Source organism: Schistocerca nitens, chromosome 2, assembly GCF_023898315.1.
Source record: "Schistocerca nitens isolate TAMUIC-IGC-003100 chromosome 2, iqSchNite1.1, whole genome shotgun sequence".
NCBI lineage: Eukaryota > Metazoa > Arthropoda > Insecta > Orthoptera > Acrididae > Schistocerca > Schistocerca nitens.
Window position 1 is genome coordinate 1031603898 of NC_064615.1, and position 21838 is coordinate 1031625735.

A 21838-nucleotide genomic window follows, 5' to 3' on the forward strand; every position below is an offset into this window, starting at 1 on the left:
AAAGAGCCCAGTACAGAAGCCCGAACATATACTGAAAGTGTTCGTTGCTTTAGCGAGAAAAATACTCAGTCTTGCTGTGGGACGCTTCGCTTTGTGAGTTGCATTGCTACTCCAGAGAAAGAGAAGTGGGGGAGAAATTCGGTAGACTAAATCTTGCAAGAGAAAGTGAATTCTTCTAACAGACCGAAAGCATATGGTCGAAGTGAAATATTTACATTATTTGCCAAAAATGGCTGTGAAGGTGTGTAACTGTAAGGTTGGTATAGGAGCATACGGTTTAAGAAATAAAATATGTCATATGAATTGGAACGAAGTCGCAACAATTGTTTAGAGAAACATGATATCTCTTTCTCTGTTGGTATAGAAGAAATCTGATACAAAGATATTTTTCTTCGTCTTGGCGAAACTTACGATACAAGTTCATAAGAGAGGTGGGGGGAACCTCAGGTTGTATGGGAAACAAATAAGATCTCTTCAGGAAGATCACTTGTGTAGCAGCCTTCCACACGTCTCATATGGGTCTCATGCAACCTCTGGCAGAGAATCCTCAAGTTCTACATTCTAAACAGTTTGATGTAAGCTTCTGCTATTCCACTGCAAGTGCCTTGCGTATGCCACTTCCGGCCATCGTAAGGTTATTTGCGCCAGGAGATGCGGCTGATGCAAGCAGTCAAGTAGCTAAGGTTAGCTTAAAGCTGTAGAAAATTTCAGTAAGTTTCCACTCAAAATACTACTGTGGGCCGGTGCGAGAATCGAACTGGGAACCTATACTTTTACGGGGCAAGTGTTCACTGACTTAGCAATCCAAGCACGACTCACGACCCCGCCTCACAGTTTCACTTCTGCCAGTTTTTCATCTTCTACCTACCAAACGTCACATCAGTTCTTCTGCGAAACCTGCGGGGCTATCACTCCTGCAACGAAGGATATTATGGAGACATGGCCTAGCTACAGCCGGGGAGAATGAATTACAGTACTTAATTCTGAGAGAGCGGGAAATTAAATAAACAATCATTCACTTTTAAAGCATTCTCCTTTTTAAAAATATTGTCAGCAAGAGTGCAGTCGCGTATTTGCGTGCTGCCAGCTCCTCTGACAGCAATAAAATTGTAAACATTCATTTAATAACAACATCAAATATATTTAACACATTTGACAGCAAAAATTGTCTCTGAAGCGTGTGCATACGCATTAATGGCAGGTAATGATATTATTACGTTCAGTATCTGTTGTCTCAGTCAAGTGAACATTTTATCTGATTAACGTTGATCACATTGTACTCGATATACACACATGTGTTTCAGCGAGACTTCCGAAAGTAAGACATTCATTACACTGGAAGTTATTTTAGGCATTTGATGACGTCATGAGGAAATGAGCTCTAGTGTCCAATGTACTTAACTAAATTGTTCTTGTCTTAAGCCACAGATTTAAAAAGGGCAATTGGTTAAAGTCGCAAGTACATATACAGCGGATAGTTAAAGACTTGGCGAAACCTATTATAAGCAAGTGGTTGCAAATTAGAATACCGATAAGTGCATTTATTGCCATCAGCTTCAACTGTGGCCCCACGTGGGCTCAAAGCAACCAAAAACAGTCACGAAAGCTGCGTATAGAGCATACTGGAGTGGTAAATTTTGCAAACAGCCGCTCAGCGCTAGCAGTTGTTGTAGCGTGTTAGCTTAAGTTGTCAAAACGTTACGGCAATGACAAACTTCAGTGTGGAAGCAAAGCTAAGTTTAAATACTAAGTTAAGCATGGTTGGGTCTAGCCGTTGTGCGAAGTGTGTTACTAACGAATTCAGTAAATGCAATGAACCGTTATCCTTTCCAAGCAACATTTTTACTTAAAACTGTAGAGTTTTAATACACACAAGGAAAAGATATTTTTATTTGAGACAACACGGTTAGGTGTCGTACTACGCGTTATCACCCTGACACGGGGGTTTCTGGTGTAGAGGTCAGATTTTCACCTAATTTTCAACATTATTTTTGGGTGAAATCAAAAGATAAGTCAAACAATGCTTATTTACTTTTATTTATCTATCTTTCACCTACGTTAAAATTTGTTTTGTCCAAAAATATTAAGGGGCTATAAAACAAAATGGCGTGGAAGGTCGTCATACGCGCCGTGCACTGGTAGGCGGGTGGACCTGGTCGAGGTAGCTGGATGGTCTGAAACAGAGCAGACCAAAAAATTATTAAGATATGTGAGTGTAGCTATGGTCAGTATCTCTGAAAAGAGAAAAGTTCCATTTTTCACAAACTGGCGGCTGTTTGAGAAAAAGTAACAAAATCGACTTTGTTTCGGTATTGAAATATACTTAAAAATTGATATTTTGAAAATTATTTAACTTTTAGAGGTTCCGACCATAGACAGTTCAATTCTCTGTAAAAATATCTAAGTGGAATCAAAATCGGCCTAGTAGTTTTTCGGCAAACCAAACACCCAGCAAAAAAAAAGTGACATGTAGGAAATCCGGTTCAAAGTTTTGGAAAGGTATTTCGTCGGAATTTTGTGACTTACCATTAGTCTGCGATGACAGGAACATACAGTACGCTTTCCTTGATCTCGTATATCTCGTTCGCGTGCGCCGCTTGCTGCCTTCTTTACTGGCAGCAGACGCGCGGTACTCTGAGCATACAAGGCGGTCCGTGCTGCGCCTTCTGCAAAATTCGAACGCCGTATTGCCAAGTTGAACGTTCATGACATTCATAGTCTGTGCGAGTCCAGTGATGCCGTCGTTGAAGATAACTGTAACCAAATTGTTCGCAATTTCGACCATTCATTCACCGTAAAATATGTGTTATGGAGAAAGCGTGCAAATCAGCGAATTTATTGACTCAGAGTTTTGAGTATTGGCGGCAGCACATCTTTCCAGTAAACTGTCATTCGACATGTCTTCGTATACAGGTCAGAAGCAGGTGTTGACAAATGTGAAAATTACCGAACTATCAGTTTAATAAATCACAGCTGCAAAATACTAACGCTAATTCTTTACAGACGAATGGAAAAACTAGTAGAAGCTGACCTCGAGGAAGAACAGTTTGGATTCCGTAGAAATATTGGAACACGTGAGGGAATACTGACCCTACGACTTATCTTAGAAGCTAGATTAAGGAAAGGCAAACCTACGTTTCTAGCATTTGTAGACTTAGAGAAAGCTTTTGACAATGTTGACTGGAATACTCTCTTTCAAATTCTGAAAGTGGCAGGGGTAAAATACAGGGAGCGAAAAGCTATTTACGATTTGTACAGAAAAAAATGGTTCAAATGGCTCTGAGCACTATGGGACTCAACATCTTAGGTCATAAGTCCCCTAGAACTTAGAACTACTTAAACCTAACTAACCTAAGGACATCACACACACCCATGCCCGAGGCAGGATTCGAACCTGCGACCGTAGCGGCCCCGCGGTTCCGGACTGCAGCGCCAGAACCGCACGGCCACCGCGGCCGGCATTTGTACAGAAACCAGATGGCAGTTGTAAGAGTCGAGGGACATGAACGGGAAGCAGTGGTTGGGAAGGGAGTGAGACAGGGTGTAGCCTCTCCCCGATGTTATTCAATCTTTATATTGAGCAAGCAGTAAAGGAAACAAAAGAAAAATTCGGAGTAGGTATTAAAATCAATGGAGAAGAGATAAAAACTTTGAGGTTCGCCGATGACATTGTAATTCTGTCAGATACAGCGAAGGACTTGGAAGAGCAGTTGAACGGAATGGATACTGTCTTGAAAGGAGGATATAAGATGAACATCAACAAAAGCAAAATGAGGATAATGGAATGTAGTCGAAATAAGTCGGGTGACGCTGAGGGAATTAGGTTAGGAAATGAGACACTTAAAGTAGTAAAGGAGTTTTGCTATTTGGGGAGCAAAATAACTGACGATGGTCGAAGTAGAGAGGATTTAATGTGTAGACCGGCAATGGCAGGGAAATCACTTCTGAAGAAGAGAAATTTGTTAACCTCGAGTATAGATTTAAGTGTCAGGAAGTCGTTTCTGAAAGTATTTGTATGGAATATAGCCATGTATGGAAGTGAAACATGGACGATAAATAGTTTGGACACGAAGAGAATAGAATCTTTCGAAATGTGGTGCTACAGAAGAATGCTGAAGATTCGATGGATAGATCACGTAACTAATGAGGAAGTATTGAATAGGATTGGGGAGAAGAGAAGTTTGTGGCACAACTTGACTAGAAGAAGTGATCGGTTGGTAGGACATGTGTTGAGGCATCAAGGGATCACCAATTTAGTATTGGAGGGCAGCGTGGAGGGTAAAAATCGTAGAGGGAGACCAAGAGATGAATACACTAAGCAGATTCAGAAGGATGTAGGTCGCAGTACGTAGTGGGAGATGAAGCTCTCACAGGATAGAGTAGCATGGAGAGCTGCATCAAACCAGTCTCAGGACTGAAGACCACAACAACAGGTCAGACTGCCTCCGAGTGCAGTCCGCAGGCGTTCGACGACGCTGGACTGCAATGATCGTGTATTTCGATTGTATGCAGTAGTTTAGGGACAATACGGTTTCGCCCCTATGTTCTCCATTGTATAAGGTATCAAAATATGCAATGAAAATACGATTTACTTTAAACACCTAGGCCAGAAAACCCCTTTAACTGTCCCTTCGGCTGCAGTCACAGCGCATCGATACGGTCGTCGTCACCAGAGGTCGCCCGAGAACATCGGCCGACAGCATGGTCACACTACGTCCAACTCTCTTCCTCAGATTTTAGCGGAACCGATGCCACAGCGCTTCTGTTCTTAGAGACGAGTCCTTCATTGCGACTTTTGCTATTAAGGCGACGCTGAATAGATGCTAATGAGCTATATTTCTTTCAAGAAAAACGTGCCGAATACCGTATACACTTTATTCGCGTATTGGAACAGCCATATTAGATTTGGCAGATTATGAGAAGGAAGAGAAAATGTTTTGTTACATGGCAGGGATAATTAGTGGTCGCACTGACAAGTAATCCAACAGTAGAAAAATGCACGCCAGCGAAAGACAAGCCATTTGTAACACATAAAATACGTATGTGAGGCGGGAACGTAGTTCAAAAAGCTACGTAATTCGAAGAAACTTTCCGTGAAGCGTCTCCGTTATCACCAGAAGCGTTCTGGGAACCTCATATTACTTTAGTGCTGAAGCACACGCAAAATTTTTGCGCACGTAAAATCCGGTCTTAGGTGTAAAATAATATAGTTTTACGTTAATTCAGTGTCACATCAGTAAACTATCAAAACTTACTGACCCATAAATATCTTTTCCTACGAGTAACAGCGTGAAAAAGGAAGGAACCGTGGAAAAACGGTACCATAGATAACAAAAAAGCAATTATGCTGCAGTTTATTAAAAGAATCTAACTAAAAAGTCGGATAGCAGCTGCCTTATTCCACCTCCTTCAGCACCTTTAAAAATGATCCCAAAAATTTTGGCATGCGAACATATTCGCAATTTTTTGTGCTGAGAGAGAATGAGACAGTGGCAGTGAGAAAGAGACGGAAAAGATAAATTCTGAAAGATAATAGACAGTGGGTATGGCATAGAAACAGCGAAGCAAACAATGTCACTGTGAATGAAAGAGAGGCGCACTTAATGACATTGGAACATAGTCAACGGTGACAGAACAGCGGCCGGCCGGTGTGGCCGTGCGGTTAAAGGCGCTTTAGTCTGGAACCGCGTGACCGCTACGGTCGCAGGTTCGAATCCTGCCTCGGGCATGGATGTGTGTGATGTCCTTAGGTTAGTTAGGTTTAATTAGTTCTAAGTTCTAGGCGACTGATGATCTCAGCAGTTGGGTCGCATAGTGCTCAGAGCCATTTGAACCATTTTTTTGAACAGAACAGCGGTAGGAAAGGAGCGAAGGGGAGAACGCCATGCGAGAGGAAAAATGGGAGAAATTGGAACTGGGTGATAATGATAGACTGAGTCTGTTACAATGATAACGAGAAAAAGTGAAAATGAGAAGAGACAGTAGCAGCGCGAAGGAATGAACGAGACAGTAGCAGTAAGAGTGAGCAAGAGGGAGACAGTGACAGTGAGACGAGACAGTTTTAGTAAGACAGAAAGGAGACTGTAGCTGTGAGACCGGGGCAGTGACAGAGAGAAACAAAAAGATAGTTACAGTGAGTTCAAGTGAAAGAGTGAGTGAAAATGGGCATGAGGAAGTGCATGGGTATGAGCAGCTTAAAGCGATAACTAGTGTGTGTGTGAGCAAGTTACAGTTAGCGGAGACAGTGACAATAAGACGAGACAGTTTTAGTAAGATAGAAATAAGATTGTAGCTGTGAGACAGGGCAGTGACAGAGAGAAACAAAAAGATGATTACAATGAGTTCGAGTGAATGAGTGAAAATGGGCACGTGGAGGTGGATGGGCATGACCATCTTAAAGCAATAACTAGGGTGTGTGTGTGTGTGTGTGTGTGTGTGTGTGTGTGTGTGTGTGAGCGAGTGAGTTACAGTTAGAGGAGCTTGTGAGGGTGAGAGGTGAATTACACACTGAAAAGATCTCGAGTATATGAGTATATGCGCATACCAAAATTTGTAAAGATGCTATGGAATGTACAATGAGGCAGCTGTACTGACCCCCATCCCCCCCCCCCCCCCCACACACACACTCTTTCAGTAGTTGTTTAATAAACAGGTTTCGCCTTTTTTGTGCTCCAATAGGAGCATTTTCCCGTTGGTGTGTTATTGACTCTAATTCTGCTAGAGTACTGCTCAGTAGAATTTCTCTTGTGAAGTAATATAAAGATCGTTCTGGCCCTAGACAGACCAACCGGTTGGTACTGACACTTTTCATCCTATGCCAATAGCGTCACATGACTCGGTATGGAGGGGCATGTAGTGAGCAAGCGTTCTCCCAGTCGTTGTCTGTTTTCTTGGCCTTGGAGCTTCTTCTGTTCGCCCGAGTAGCTCCTTAGATGCCCTCACTCAAGGAAAAGTCCATGGCAGTACTGGGAACCGAACCTAGGTCCTCTGCATGACAATCGGCGGTGCTAACCACTCAGATACGGAGGTGGACAACATAAAGAGTAATATACTATTTTTAACAGAATTTGCTCGCAAATCACCTGTATCCCTAAATTTATGCAACCAGTTAAGCATAAACAAATCATTTTAACGACGTACATATGCAGAGTGAAGCGACGAATCAAAATTTGCTCCAAGGCCCGAATTCCAAACCGGTTCTTCTGCTCAGTAGGCAGATGCGCTAACCACTACAGTGGCTTTGCACCATAGGACGAACTACCCTAGTACGCCTCCGAATTCCCACTAACGCTTCAGCCTACTGGTATTTTCATTTTAAATAATTTTGATCCACTTACTGCTGTTACTGTAGTTCGCAATAGAGTAACAATTTCAGACGATAATTACCGAGGTATATTCCTGCCACTTTATTTCTCATTTTAAGGATGCAGTGAACTCCTTCTTTCTTGTGCTAAATTAGTAAGTTACATACTTTAAAAAATGTGTGTGAAATCTGATGGGACTTAACCGCTAAGGTCATCAGTCCCTAAGCTAACACTCTTCTTAACCTCAATTATCCTAAGGACAAACACACACACCCATGCCCGAGGGGGGACTCGAACCTCCGCTGAGACCAGCCGCACAGTCCATGACTGCAGCGCCTCAGACCGCTCGGCTAATCCCACGCGGCAGTTCCATGCTTGCACTGCGATTGAAATAAACGAACTGATTTTAATATTTCCGATCGTCGTCCAGAGTCTGCACGATCGGGAATTGCGATCGGTTCCACTGAGACTGCGCACGTAATAGCGTACAGATTTGTGAGGATTTGTGAGGGTCTTGGCGGTATCCACCGATATAGGTGCCACCTCAACGGCAGCCTTAGGATACACCTACATTGGGTCCGCAATTCTCCGGATGCTATTGCGGGCGACCATCGAACGACATCGGAATGAAAACAGTCACTAAGGCTACAATGTAAGTGCCTACAACCGGAGCAGAAGTCCGATGCGACGAAAACGATGACGTACGATTATGGACCGTTGAATTGACTGACCAAACGTGTTTGTTTCCGGTACGGTATCTGAATTTCTGGCGCCACGTAATGACGGCGAAAATAGGCTAGCTCTACCTCATACATAGTTTCTGATTAACAGTTTTTATTAATAGTATCCAATATTTTGTGTAAAAATGTTACTAAGCAAATTTATTTGGGTTCATTAACTGTATTATGATAGTAAGTCTTAAGATCCGTTCAGTCCATCTCATTTTTATGAAATAAATTCCATTAATCACATTTACAGTCATGTTTCTATTGATCTACATCTACATCACTACTCTGCAATTCACATTTAAGTGCTTGGCACAGGGTTCGTCGAACCACAATCATACTATCTCTGTACCATTCCACTCCCGAAGAGAGCGCGGGAAAAACGAACACCTAAACCTTTCTGTTTGAGTTCTGATTTCTCTTATTTTATTTTGATGATCATTCCTACCTATGTAGGTTGGGCTCAACAAAATATTTTCGCATTCGGAAGAGAAAGTTGGTGACTGAAATTTCGTAAATAGATCTCGCCGCGACGAAAAACGTCTTTGCTGTAATGACTTCCATCCCAATTCGCGTATCATATCTGCCACACTCTCTCCCATACTACGTGATAATACAAAACCAGCTGCCCTCTTTTGCACCCTTTCGATGTCCTCCGTCAATCCCACCTGGTAAGGATCCCACACCGCGCAGCAATATTCTAACAGAGGACGAACGAGTGTAGTGTAAGCTGTCTCTTTAGTGGACTTGTTGCATCTTCTAAGTGTCCTGCCAATGAAACGCAACCTTTGGCTCGCCTTCCCCACAATATTATCTATGTGGTCTTTCCAACTGAAGATGTTCGTAATTTTAACACCCAGGTACTTAGTTAAATTGACAGCCTTGAGAATTGTACTATTTATCGAGTAATCGAATTCCAATTGATTTCTTTTGGAACTCATGTTCATTTTATTTTATGCTTAATGCTAATTACTATAGTGGAATCATTGACTGTAAAGGCTAAGTCATCAACCTGCTCTAGTCGGATTGGGAATTTTTGCAAGTGGACTAGTAGACATCGATTGGGAGCCAATGGTAGGCTGCATCTGTCGTGGGGCGAGAGCCCCACGGTGATATTCCCTAAGGGAGGCCCTGCCGACAGGAACAGGGGTAGCAGGAATATGAGTAGTTACTTTGGTCAGCACACCAACACTCTTCTGCTGGTCGCCATTTCGATGGTCCCTCGTGAGCTGTAAGCGACCAGTGAATGCAGCATGGATCCGACTAAAACGCTGGAGATAATCAACCATGCAGAGACACACCCGAAGCAAATAAATCGCTGTTTTACAACGAGGCCCAGATCGAAAAAAGCGCACTCTGCAGATGGCAGTGTATTCATCTCCGTGATTTCATGGAAGGTATACGGAGTGTGGAACAGTTTGAACAGATCCTTATCTCTTGCCCTCCCGGAGGACGCGGCGGCATTCAGCTTTGTTCAAAGCGTTTTCTCTTTTCTGGTGAAACCGAGTTGCGTCAGCCAGGCACCAGCACTGATGGAGTGGGCAATTCTTCCACTAAAAGTTAGTAGATGAGCTTATCGGACGCTGGTAAACGAGTGTGGGAGTCTAGGTGTTGACTTCCTGGAAATTTTGTGCTCGGTTGGCGATTTGCTGTTTCTCTCCTAGACTGAAAGATACACTGAAGTTAGATTGACCGCTAATGTTGTAAAGTACGGCTTCAAAAGGTGGTCAAATGTTTGTGTAGTTGTATAGTGTTAGTTCTTGAATTTATTTGGGTTATTTCGTAAAGCTTGACAGGTTTCAAAAGACACCCCTGATGATGTACTCTCATTAAACTTGTGCACCAATGCCCTGTTTCTAAGTCTCCTTCGAAGGAGAACACACTTCTACAGGAGGAGTCACTCGGAGTCACTCAACGTACCCTCGCAACACAAGTGCTGCCCAATCGGGCATTAACTGAGAACGGATGGCGGTTATGGCTGAAACAACCGGTTTTCAGTTATATCGTTTTTTTTCCCTCGCCGGTTTAAACTGACTGTTAAAACCGCTGAAAGTAATAAATTTCTGAAATAGCCAATTTTCGGGTTTTTATTTCAAATATTCGTAGATTGAGAAACTTCGACTCGGCTTCAAGTTGCATAGAACCAAAATATCAAATTAAATAGGCAAGTAAAAAAAGAATTAATCCGTCCACTATTTGCTGCTTTTCTCGAAAAGTGATAAGTGACTGAATAATACAGAAAAATCATAAATACACTCCTGGAAATTGAAATAAGAACACCGTGAATTCATTGTCCCAGGAAGGGGAAACTTTATTGACACATTCCTGGGGTCAGATACATCACATGATCACACTGACAGAACCACAGGCACATGGACACAGGCAACAGAGCATGCACAATGTCGGCACTAGTACAGTGTATATCCACCTTTCGCAGCAATGCAGGCTGCTATTCTCCCATGGAGACGATCGTAGAGATGCTGGATGTAGTCCTGTGGAACGGCTTGCCATGCCATTTCCACCTGGCGCCTCAGTTGGACCAGCGTTCGTGCTGGACGTGCAGACCGCGTGAGACGACGCTTCATCCAGTCCCACACATGCTCAATGGTGGACAGATCCGGAGATCTTGCTGGCCAGGGTAGTTGACTTACACCTTCTAGAGCACGTTGGGTGTCACGGGATACATGCGGACGTGCATTGTCCTGTTGGAACAGCAAGTTCCCTTGCCGGTCTAGGAATGGTAGAACGATGGGTTCGATGACGGTTTGGATGTACCGTGCACTATACAGTGTCCCCTCGACGATCACCAGTGGTGTACGGCCAGTGTAGGAGATCGCTCCCCACACCACGGGTGTTGGCCCTGTGTGCCTCGGTCGTATGCAGTCCTGATTGTGGCGCTCACCTGCACGGCGCCAAACACGCATACGACCATCATTGGCACCAAGGCAGAAGCGACTCTCATCGCTGAAGACGACACGTCTCCATTCGTCCCTCCATTCACGCCTGTCGCGACACCACTGGAGGCGGGCTGCACGATGTTGGGGCGTGAGCGGAAGACGGCCTAACGGTGTGCGGGACCGTAGCCCAGCTTCATGGAGACGGTTGCGAATGGTCCTCGCCGATACCCCAGGAGCAACAGTGTCCCTAATTTGCTGGGAAGTGGCGGTGCGGTCCCCTAGGGCACTGCGTAGGATCCTACGGTCTTGGCGTGCATCCGTGCGTCGCTGCGGTCCGGTCCCAGGTCGACGGGCACGTGCACCTTCCGCCGACCACTGGCGACAACATCGATGTACTGTGGAGACCTCACGCCCCACGTGTTGAGCAATTCGGCGATACGTCCACCCGGCCTCCCGCATGCCCACTATACGCCCTCGCTCAAAGTCCGTCAACTGCACATACGGTTCACGTCCACGCTGTCGCGGCGTGCTACCAGTGTTAAAGACTGCGATGGAGCTCCGTATGCCACGGCAAACTGGCTGCCACTGACGGCGGCGGTGCACAAATGCTGCGCAGCTAGCGCCATTCGACGGCCAACACCGCGGTTCCTGGTGTGTCCGCTGTGCCGTGCGTGTGATCATTGCTTGTACAGCCCTCTCGCAGTGTCCGGAGCAAGTATGGTGGGTCTGACACACCGGTGTCAATGTGTTCTTTTTTCCATTTCCAGGAGTGTACTTTCCTACCGATTCTAATTTTTTGAAACTCTGCTCAATCATGTTGCAGTCACGGATCATACCACTATTTGGGTATTACGAATAGTCAGTGCTAAAAGGTGAATGCTGAGGTTGACGAACTACTTTTTTTGTTAATTTATCCGTTTTCAAGGGCTAGAAGCAGTTAAAGACTTAGATGTAGACATAGGCAGCAGATTAGCTACTTTCTATTTTTATTGTATACTTCAAAAGACTATTGTAAAGTTTTTAATTTATACCTGTTATCATAATATCTTTCTCTTTTATGAGTCCATAGAAATGGCAGATAAATCCTCAATCTTTTAAAGCAAATGGAGCATTATGCTTAATTGGTACGTCACTTCGTAAAAATATTTGCAGAGTAAGACTGGTGCCATTCTGCAATGCAAGGGATGTCCAGTGACGACAGCGAGAAGTTACCGTACAGGCGAAGTGACGTACACGCATACCTTAGACCACGACACACGGCAACAGGCACATTACTGCCTCAGCAATGCTGTGACAATTCCTATGCCTTGTGTCTGTTGTTCGTTTCTGTTGGCATTGTTATTAAAATTGCACTGATCGATTTTATGATTTTCGGTAATAACGCAATATTTCAAACCAATTATAAAGGCTCCCTTGGAAAAAAATAAGTTTTGTTTACTACTACTAGGCTAATTACTGTTTAGCTCTACGGGACCTTTATACTGAAATGTTTGCCATACCACCTTGTATTGTCTTTCTATGTGTGTGAGTAACTGTATGTTCACTGTTGTGCGTAAATACACACAGTGTACACAGGATGATGTGTGAAACTGATAGCGATTACACGCTTCCGCTGTTGTAGAAATCTGCTCCAGCTGCTGCAGATACCGTGTTGAGCTGAGACTGGTAACCAAAGTACGGAGATATATTCTTCGGGGCTCTGTTGCATAGCAATCAGATTGCTTTCAGTTCTGAGAAATGTCCAGGTACAATTGTGGATTTGAATGATCCATGAAGTGACTTCTTTTCCGAAGAAAACATCGAACTATTTCACTAGAACTGAACGCTCCCGCCGGAACTGTTCTCAAGCTGGTATTTATTATTAAATCACAATAGAAGTATACGCTGGTTGTAGAATAACACGTACCTTCTTGAAATGAACAATATTTTATTGTTCTATTAGCTGATTTCCTTCCATATACACATATATTTTACAATGTGGATCAAAATCTCGCAATGGCGTCGATTTTTACATCACAAGAATGGCTCTCTTCTTGTAAAATTACTCTTAACAGGAACAAAAGCTCTATATCCTAAGAATAATTATGTGAGCGCTGACCGCCACAGAGTAATAAATAATATCTTTGTCTCTCTCTCTCTCTCTCTAGCACTGTCACAGGAAGTTACGCTGCATGATACACCATACAATGCAAATTTTACGCATAGAAATTACACCTGTTTTTAAAAAGGTTTATTTAAAAAAACGTAAATTTTTAACACTGCTGCTACGGCTAACTGATATTTCGGTTTTTTACTCGGTTATTAGTAAAAAGTGTAGGACACCTGTTATAACAGAGAGTAAACAAGCACCGAAAAATATTAGTTATTCAGAACTAAAATATCAGTATAGTCTTTAACCGATCCGTTTTCCCCATCCCCATAAGTGAGGCCATTGTAAGCATTCACAACTGACGATGTCGCATGACAGAGACATATAAGGGCTCTGCAACTGATAATCAACAAACTACAGTTGGAGGGAGGTTACGACGTACGTCGTCTATCTTATATTTGAGACAGTTCGCACGCCTTTCGGCCGCAGCCGCGTTGCATGCCTGCTAAGTATTACCAGTGGCGATGCAAATGAGTTCTCCCGACCCCTACCCTCGCCGGCGACCGCGTTGGGAGCCCTTTTACAGCCGCTTACGGAGCGGATCAGCCCTCTTCCCAAACTGGAGGCGCGGACTGGCAAATTTGCATTCCGTTAACAGCGCCGTCCGTCGCGAGCTGGGGGCTGCAGATGGAGCTGGAACCGCTGGAGCCGGTGATGGAACACCGGCGTCTTGCTCATCCGCCTCCGCCCTCCACCGGCAGCAGCGACCTCCCCCGCCCTTTTATTAAAAAGGGTCCGCGAAGAGGTCGCGGTCTCGTAGGGTTGCGCGCGGGAGCGGCGGTGGCAGCTGCGCCGGGTGGGGGAGGGGATGCGCGTGTGTTTGAGTGGCCATGATTTACTTGATTAGCGCGCCGCGCCCCGCCGCGGCAGGGTGGGGACTCATAATCGCCTCGCGCGCTTAGTCACACAGTGCGGAAATGCAAATACGGTGGTAAACTTGCGAACGCCTGACGAACTCCCCCAGTACAGACGCAAGGAGAGCCCGCGGCATATTCAGTCTCCGCAGTACCGTCCGGCGCTAATTAAGTCGAAATACGGAGCCCGCAAGTTCGTTTCTGCTTCACTGTACTGTACCTCTTCTACGTTAACAGGATGTCAGCACGTTCTGTCTAAAAGGAATTAAAGACATTAGCTTCCAGGAGAAACTGATTTATATCAATGGGGAAAGTTGAAAAAAAAAAAACTAGGTCCGGCCGCGGCTGTCTTCCTAACTCAAATGTGCTGATCAATACACCATCCGGACACAGTGGTCTCCACAACCGCACTGAGTACCCTAGCACACCTCCCGTCAGACTAAAATTCTAAATTTATATCACGCACTATTTACACTCCTGGAAATGGAAAAAGAACACATTGACACCGGTGTGTCAGACCCACCATACTTGCTCCGGACACTGCGAGAGGGCTGTACAAGCAATGATCACACGCACGGCACAGCGGACACACCAGGAACCGCGGTGTTGGCCGTCGAACGGCGCTAGCTGCGCAGCATTTGTGCACCGCCGCCGTCAGTGTCAGCCAGTTTGCCGTGGCATACGGAGCTCCATCACAGTCTTTAACACTGGTAGCATGCCGCGACAGCGTGGACGTGAACCGTATGTGCAGTTGACGGACTTTGAGCGAGGGCGTATAGTGGGCATGCGGGTGGCCGGGTGGACGTACCGCCGAATTGCTCAACACGTGGGGCGTGAGGTCTCCACAGTACATCGATGTTGTCGCCAGTGGTCGGCGGAAGGTGCACGTGCCCGTCCACATGGGACCGGACCGCAGCGACGCACGGATGCACGCCAAGACCGTAGGATCCTACGCAGTGCCGTAGGGGACCGCACCGCCACTTCCCAGCAAATTAGGGACACTGTTGCTCCTGGGGTAGCGGCGAGGACCATTCGCAACCGTCTCCATGAAGCTGGGCTACGGTCCCGCACACCGTTAGGCCGTCTTCCGTTCACGCCCCAACATCGTGCAGCCCGCCTCCAGTGGTGTCGCGACAGGCGTGAATGGAGGGACGAATGGAGACGTGTCGTCTTCAGCGATGAGAGTCGCTTCTGCCTTGGTGCCAATGATGGTCGTATGCGTGTTTGGCGCCGTGCAGGTGAGCGCCACAATCAGGACTGCATACGACCGAGGCACACAGGGCCAACACCCGGCATCATGGTGTGGGGAGCGATCTCCTACACTGGCCGTACACCACTGGTGATCGTCGGAGGGACACTGAATAGTGCACGGTACATCCAAACCGTCATCGAACCCATCGTTCTACCATTCCTAGACCGGCAAGGGAACTTGCTGTTCCAACAGGACAATGCTCGTCCGCATGTATCCCGTGCCACCCAACGTGCTCTAGAAGGTGTAAGTCAACTACCCTGGCCAGCAAGATCTCCGGATCTGTCCCCCATTGAGCATGTGTGGGACTGGATGAAGCGTCGTCTCACACGGTCTGCACGTCCAGCACGAACGCTGGTCCAACTGAGGCGCCAGGTGGAAATGGCATGGCAAGCCGTTCCACAGGACTACATCCAGCATCTCTACGATCGTCTCCATGGGAGAATAGCAGCCTGCATTGCTGCGAAAGGTGGATATACACTGTACTAGTGCCGACATTGTGCATGCTCTGTTGCCTGTGTCTATGTGCCTGTGGTTCTGTCAGTGTGATCATGTGATGTATCTGACCCCAGGAATGTGTCAATAAAGTTTCCCCTTCCTGGGAAAATGAATTCACGGTGTTCTTATTTCAATTTCCAGGACTGTATATAGTACCCCTGGTCATTAGCCTCATCACTCGCGGAGGATTGCTGTGCATCTACACTGAAAGGATCATTGGGCGCCATCGCGTTTATATATACATGGCGTTTTGCTCATCATGTATTGATGAGTAAGCAATGATCGATGCTCTTTCGGAGCATCCGAAACAACAGACATCACATATATGACATGTTCCATTAAGTATTTTGTATCGTTGTGTTCCAACACCATGGAATACCTCGAAGAAAACCAACTATTGACACATAACCATCACCGATGCAGGAAATACCGTTCTTATGAAACGCAACTGGTCGATTATTTTGTGTGTTTGTGGGTTAGGGACGGTCAACATTGAGGCTATTAGTGCCTGGCTCTTTATTCGCGTGTACATGTTTCAGTTCCGTACACCAGCACACTCTAAAAAAAACGACTCAATGAGGTCTTTTTTGAGATGTCCGTTACTGAGATGTTCGTCTATGCAACTGCATGTGAAAAGGTTCAAAAATGGCTCTGAGCACTATGGGACTTAACATCTGAGGTCATCAGTCCCCTAGAACTTAGAACTACTTAAACCTAACTAACCTAAGCACATCACACACAGCCATGCCCGAGGCAGCATTCGAACCTGCGACCGTAGCGGTCGCGCGGTGCCAGACTGAAGCGCCTAGAACCGCTCGGCCACCAGCGGCCGGCCTGAAAAGGTTTCTTCTCTTGTTAAAAGCAGCTTTTGCCTGATCGATTCGGCTTGTAATATCCTTTATCTTCCATCTGATATAATTTTGTTTTCTCAGTAGGTGAAGAATTCGACGAAGTCGCTCATTATTAAGTGAGCGATGTGTATCTATAAACATACCCCGAAAGCCCCCGTATGGCGCTTAGCGGAGGGTATTGTGTACCACTAGTAGTCATTTCCTTTCCAGTTCCACTCGCAAACAGAGCGAGGGAAAAATGACTATCTGTATGTCTACGTTGAAGACCTAATTTCTCGTATCTTTTCTTCTGGGCTTTACGCGAAATACGTTGGCGGCAGTAGACTCGTTCTGCAAACAGCTTCAAATGCCGGTTTCCTAAATTTTCTCAGTGGTGTTCGCGAAAAGAACGCCATCTTCTGTCCACGGATTCCCATTTGAGATCACGAAGGATCACTGTAATACTAAAGTGTTGATCGAAACTGCTGGTAACAAATCTAGTACCAAGCCCCCGAATTGCTTTGATGTCTTCCATAATTCCGTCCTCGTAGGAATCCCATACACTCCAGCAGTACTAAAGTATGGGTCACACTAGTGTTCTATACGTCGTCTCCTTGACACATGAACCACACATTGCTTAAATTCCCCCCTGGAACCAAAGTCGACCATTCACCTTCACTACTAGCGAACTTACCTGTTCGCTCCATTTCAAATCGCCTTGCAACGTTACATATAGACGTTTAATCGAGGTGACCGTGCCGGCCGGAGTGGCCGTGCGGTTCTGGGAGCTACAGTCTGGAGCCGAGCGACCGCTACGGTCGCAGGTTCGAATCCTGCCTCGGGCATGGATTTGTGTGATGTCCTTAGGTTAGTTAGGTTTAATTAGTTCTAAGTTCTAGGCGACTGATGACCTCAGAAGTTAAGTCGCATAGTGCTCAGAGCCATTTGAACCATTTTGAGGTGACCGTGCCAAGGTGCACACTAGTAAGTCTGTATTTGAAAACTACGGCATCGTTTCTCCACTCATATTCATTTACGTATATTTTTCCGCATTGATTGCTCGGTCGCGTGAAGCGACGTCTGCAAATCCTCTTTTATCTCCTTTCCTGACCCATTGTGAAGTTCGAACCTTGGTCTCAACATCGCGACCGTAGACCAAAGTCTCATCGACAGTTGTCTCTTAAGGAACACCTCATTGTCACTTACACGATCCAAAAGCTCTTCACAGTTGCGAGGCGAAGATCTTTCTGGTCTCGACTTATGAGCCATGGGACGAACTTGGCGGCAACACCATGCATTCCAAGAAACTGTGTCAGGATTTCATGATATGATCCAGCCGTAATGTCACATTCTTCTGCAGTCTCTCGGATAGTCAGTCTTCGATTACGACGCACAATTTCGGTGACATACCGGACACGGACGTCGTCGGTAGACGTCGAAGGTCGTTCTGAACGAGGGTCATCTTTAGCTTCCGTCCGGCCTTTTTTAAACCGTGTGAACCATTCGTAACACCGAGTACGGTTTAAGTAGGCTTCCTGCACCATTTGGTGTGTCTCTGTAAAGTGGGTATTACACGACGATCCGCCGCCAAGGGTACTGATTTAGCGCGACAGCCATCTTGCCGTAGAACGGGTGGAACTATGAAACTTAGGCCGGTTGCACACACGGCGGATTTTTTCCGCCGCTGTCAGTTGACCGTCGCCACTCGCAGAACTCTAGCGTTTACACACATGGCGGTAAAATCCCCGTCGTCATCAGCTTACGTGTTGCAGGCTATTCGCTTTGCGGTGCGCTTGGGCATCTAAACGAGTCAGGCAGAGTTTTACTGGCAGTGCTCGTTCATGATCAAACCAGTTCGCACAAGTTTACTACTTTATTTGAAGTTTTTGTTGCTTTTAAGCACACGGTGTCGTCTGAAATGAACAGAGTGCGAATTATAAGTTTATTGTTATTACGTCGACGAATGAAAAGGAGAAGAAATAATCGATTAATTTGGGTGCATCCAATTAATGAAAGAAGAAGGGAGGCTGGAGCTTTCTGCACGTTGTTCGAAGAGTTGAGGCAGGATGGCACGAAATTTTTCAATTATTTCAGAATGTCGGTGTCTACCTTTGACAGGCTCCATGGGCGGTTGAAAGATACTATTCAGCGGAAAAATACCAAAATGAGGAATTGTATTCAGCCTGTAGAAATGCTGGCAACAACACTGAGGTACGTTTGAGATAATCATTTTCAATCTAGTTTTAAAGTAACGATATTTAATGATAAAATTCCGAAGAAAGATACAAAATACACTCCTGGAAATGGAAAAAAGAACACATTGACACCGGCGTGTCAGACCCACCATACTTGCTCCGGACACTGCGAGAGGGCTGTACAAGCAATGATCACACGCACAGCACAGCGGACACACCAGGAACCGCGGTGTTGGCCGTCGAATGGCGCTAGCTGCGCAGCATTTGTGCACCGCCGCCGTCAGTGTCAGCCAGTTTGCCGTGGCATACGGAGCTCCATCGCAGTCTTTAACACTGGTAGCACGCCGCGAGAGCGTGGACGTGAACCGTATGTGCAGTTGACGGACTTTGAGCGAGGGCGTATAGTGGGCATGCGGGAGGCCGGGTGGACGTACCGCCGAATTGCTCAACACGTGGGGCGTGAGGTCTCCACAGTACATCGATGTTGTCGCCAGTGGTCGGCGGAAGGTGCACGTGCCCGTCGACCTGGGACCGGACCGCCGCGACGCACGGATGCACGCCAAGACCGTAGGATCCTACGCAGTGCCGTAGGGGACCGCACCGCCACTTCCCAGCAAATTAGGGACACTGTTGCTCCTGGGGTATCGGCGAGGACCATTCGCAACCGTCTCCATGAAGCTGGGCTACGGTCCCGCACACCGTTAGGCCGTCTTCCGCTCACGCCCCAACATCGTGCAGCCCGCCTCCAGTGGTGTCGCGACAGGCGTGAATGGAGGGACGAATGGAGACGTGTCGTCTTCAGCGATGAGAGTCGCTTCTGCCTTGGTGCCAATGATGGTCGTATGCGTGTTTGGCGCCGTGCAGGTGAGCGCCACAATCAGGACTGCATACGACTGAGGCACACAGGGCCAACACCCGGCATCATGGTGTGGGGAGCGATCTCCTACACGGGCCGTACACCACTGGTGATCGTCGAGGGGACACTGAATAGTGCACGGTACATCCAAACCGTCATCGAACCCATCGTTCTACCATTCCTAGACCGGCAAGGGAACTTGCTGTTCCAACAGGACAATGCACGTCCGCATGTATCCCGTGCCACCCAACGTGCTCTAGAAGGTGTAAGTCAACTACCCTGGCCAGCAAGATCTCCGGATCTGTCCCCCATTGAGCATGTTTGGGACTGGATGAAGCGTCGTCTCACGCGGCCTGCACGTCCAGCACGAACGCTGGTCCAACTGAGGCGCCAGGTGGAAATGGCATGGCAAGCCGTTCCACAGGACTACATCCAGCATCTCTACGATCGTCTCCATGGGAGAATAGCAGCCTGCATTGCTGCGAAAGGTGGATATACACTGTTACTAGGGCCGACATTGTGCATGCTCTGTTGCCTGTGTCTATGTGCCTGTGGTTCTGTCAGTGTGATCATGTGATGTATCTGACCCCAGGAATGTGTCAATAAAGTTTCCCCTTCCTGGGACAATGAATTCACGGTGTTCTTATTTCAATTTCCAGGAGTGTATCTACATTACCAAAACATTAAATAAACAAACACACATTAGTAGACAATATAGTATTAGAAATTGATGTCCATTGTTGTGGACGAATTCATTATCTATGTCTAGATTACTCATGACTGAAAGAAGAAACCAGTTAACAACAGTGAACACCACGTCTCGACTCTATTCACACTGAACGTAACAGCTGTCGACGGTAGAAAAACTGCTACGTGTGTAAGCGTGCAGTTGGTCAAGTGCGCCACTATTTTGGCCGTGCCGGTAGAATTGCCGTCGGCGCCAGTGGCAGCCGGCGGTCACACAGCTACCGCCAACGTCAGATTTACCGCTCGTTTATTCTTCCGCTTAATGTGCAAGCTCTGACTTACTCCTGTGCGCCACTGTGGGAACGGCGGCGACGGTCAATTGACCGCTGCGGAAAAATCCGCCGTGTGTGCAACCGGCCTTAGCAGACACATTATCCGCGCGCCAGCAGTTCTAAACTGTCGTCAATCCGCGCTTGTGCACTACGTAGCGATAACTGGCGCATTCGCAGAAGTGGGTACCTCACTGCTTTCTGATTATTATTAGCTTATTGTTCGGTGGCTAGTAGCTAATTTTAGTTTTCGAGTTCAGTATTCTCTGCGTTTTTTTCCATAAGTAGGTTGTCATAAATGCAGAAAAAAACTTTTTTTTCCAGTAGACTTTCGTTAATACTAGCTGCCCGTGGAAGAATTTTGTCTTTTGATTACTTCGTGTAATAGAAATGACATGAACCGAAGAGGCGCTAAGCGTCTTAATTCAGATATTCAGCGAGGAATCATAATAGTGTACTTTGGCAATCGTTTCTTTCTAAGTAAAATGCGTATAACGTGTGGCCGGCGGCTGTGGCCGAGCGGTTCTAGGCGCTTCACTCCGGAACCGCGCTTCTGCTACGGTCGCAGGTTCGAATCCTGCCTCGGGCATGGATGTGTGTGATGTCCTTAGGTTAGTTAGGTTTAAGTAGTTCTAAGTCTAGGGGACTGATGATCTCAGATATTAAGTCCCATAGTGCTTACAAGGGAACCACCCCATCGCACCCCCCTCAGATTTAGTTATAAGTTGGCACAGTGGATAGACCTTGAAAAACTGAAAACAGATCAATTGAGAAAACAGGAAGAAGTTGTATGGAACTGTGAAAAAATAAGCAAAATATACAAACTGAGTAGTTCATGGGATCATATGCAATGTCAAGGAGACTGAGTACGCAGGAGCGCCGTGGTCTCGTGGTAACGTGAGCAGCTGCGGAGCGAAAGGTCCTAGGTTCAAGTCTACCGCCGAGTAAAAACTTTAATTTTTTATTTTCAGTTTATGTGACAAACTCTTATGTTTTCATCACTTTTTTGGGAGTGATTATCGCATCCACAAGAAAACCTAAATCGGGCAAGGTAGAAGAATCTTTTTACCCGTTCGCCAAGTGTACAAGTTAGGTGGGTCGACAACATATTCCTGTCATGTGACGCACATGCCGTCACCAGTGTCGTATAGAATATATCAGATGTGTTTTCCTGTGGAGGAATCGGTTGACCTATGACCTTGCGATCAAATGTTTTCGGTTCCCATTGGAGAGGCACGTCCTTTCGTCTACTAATCGCACGGTTT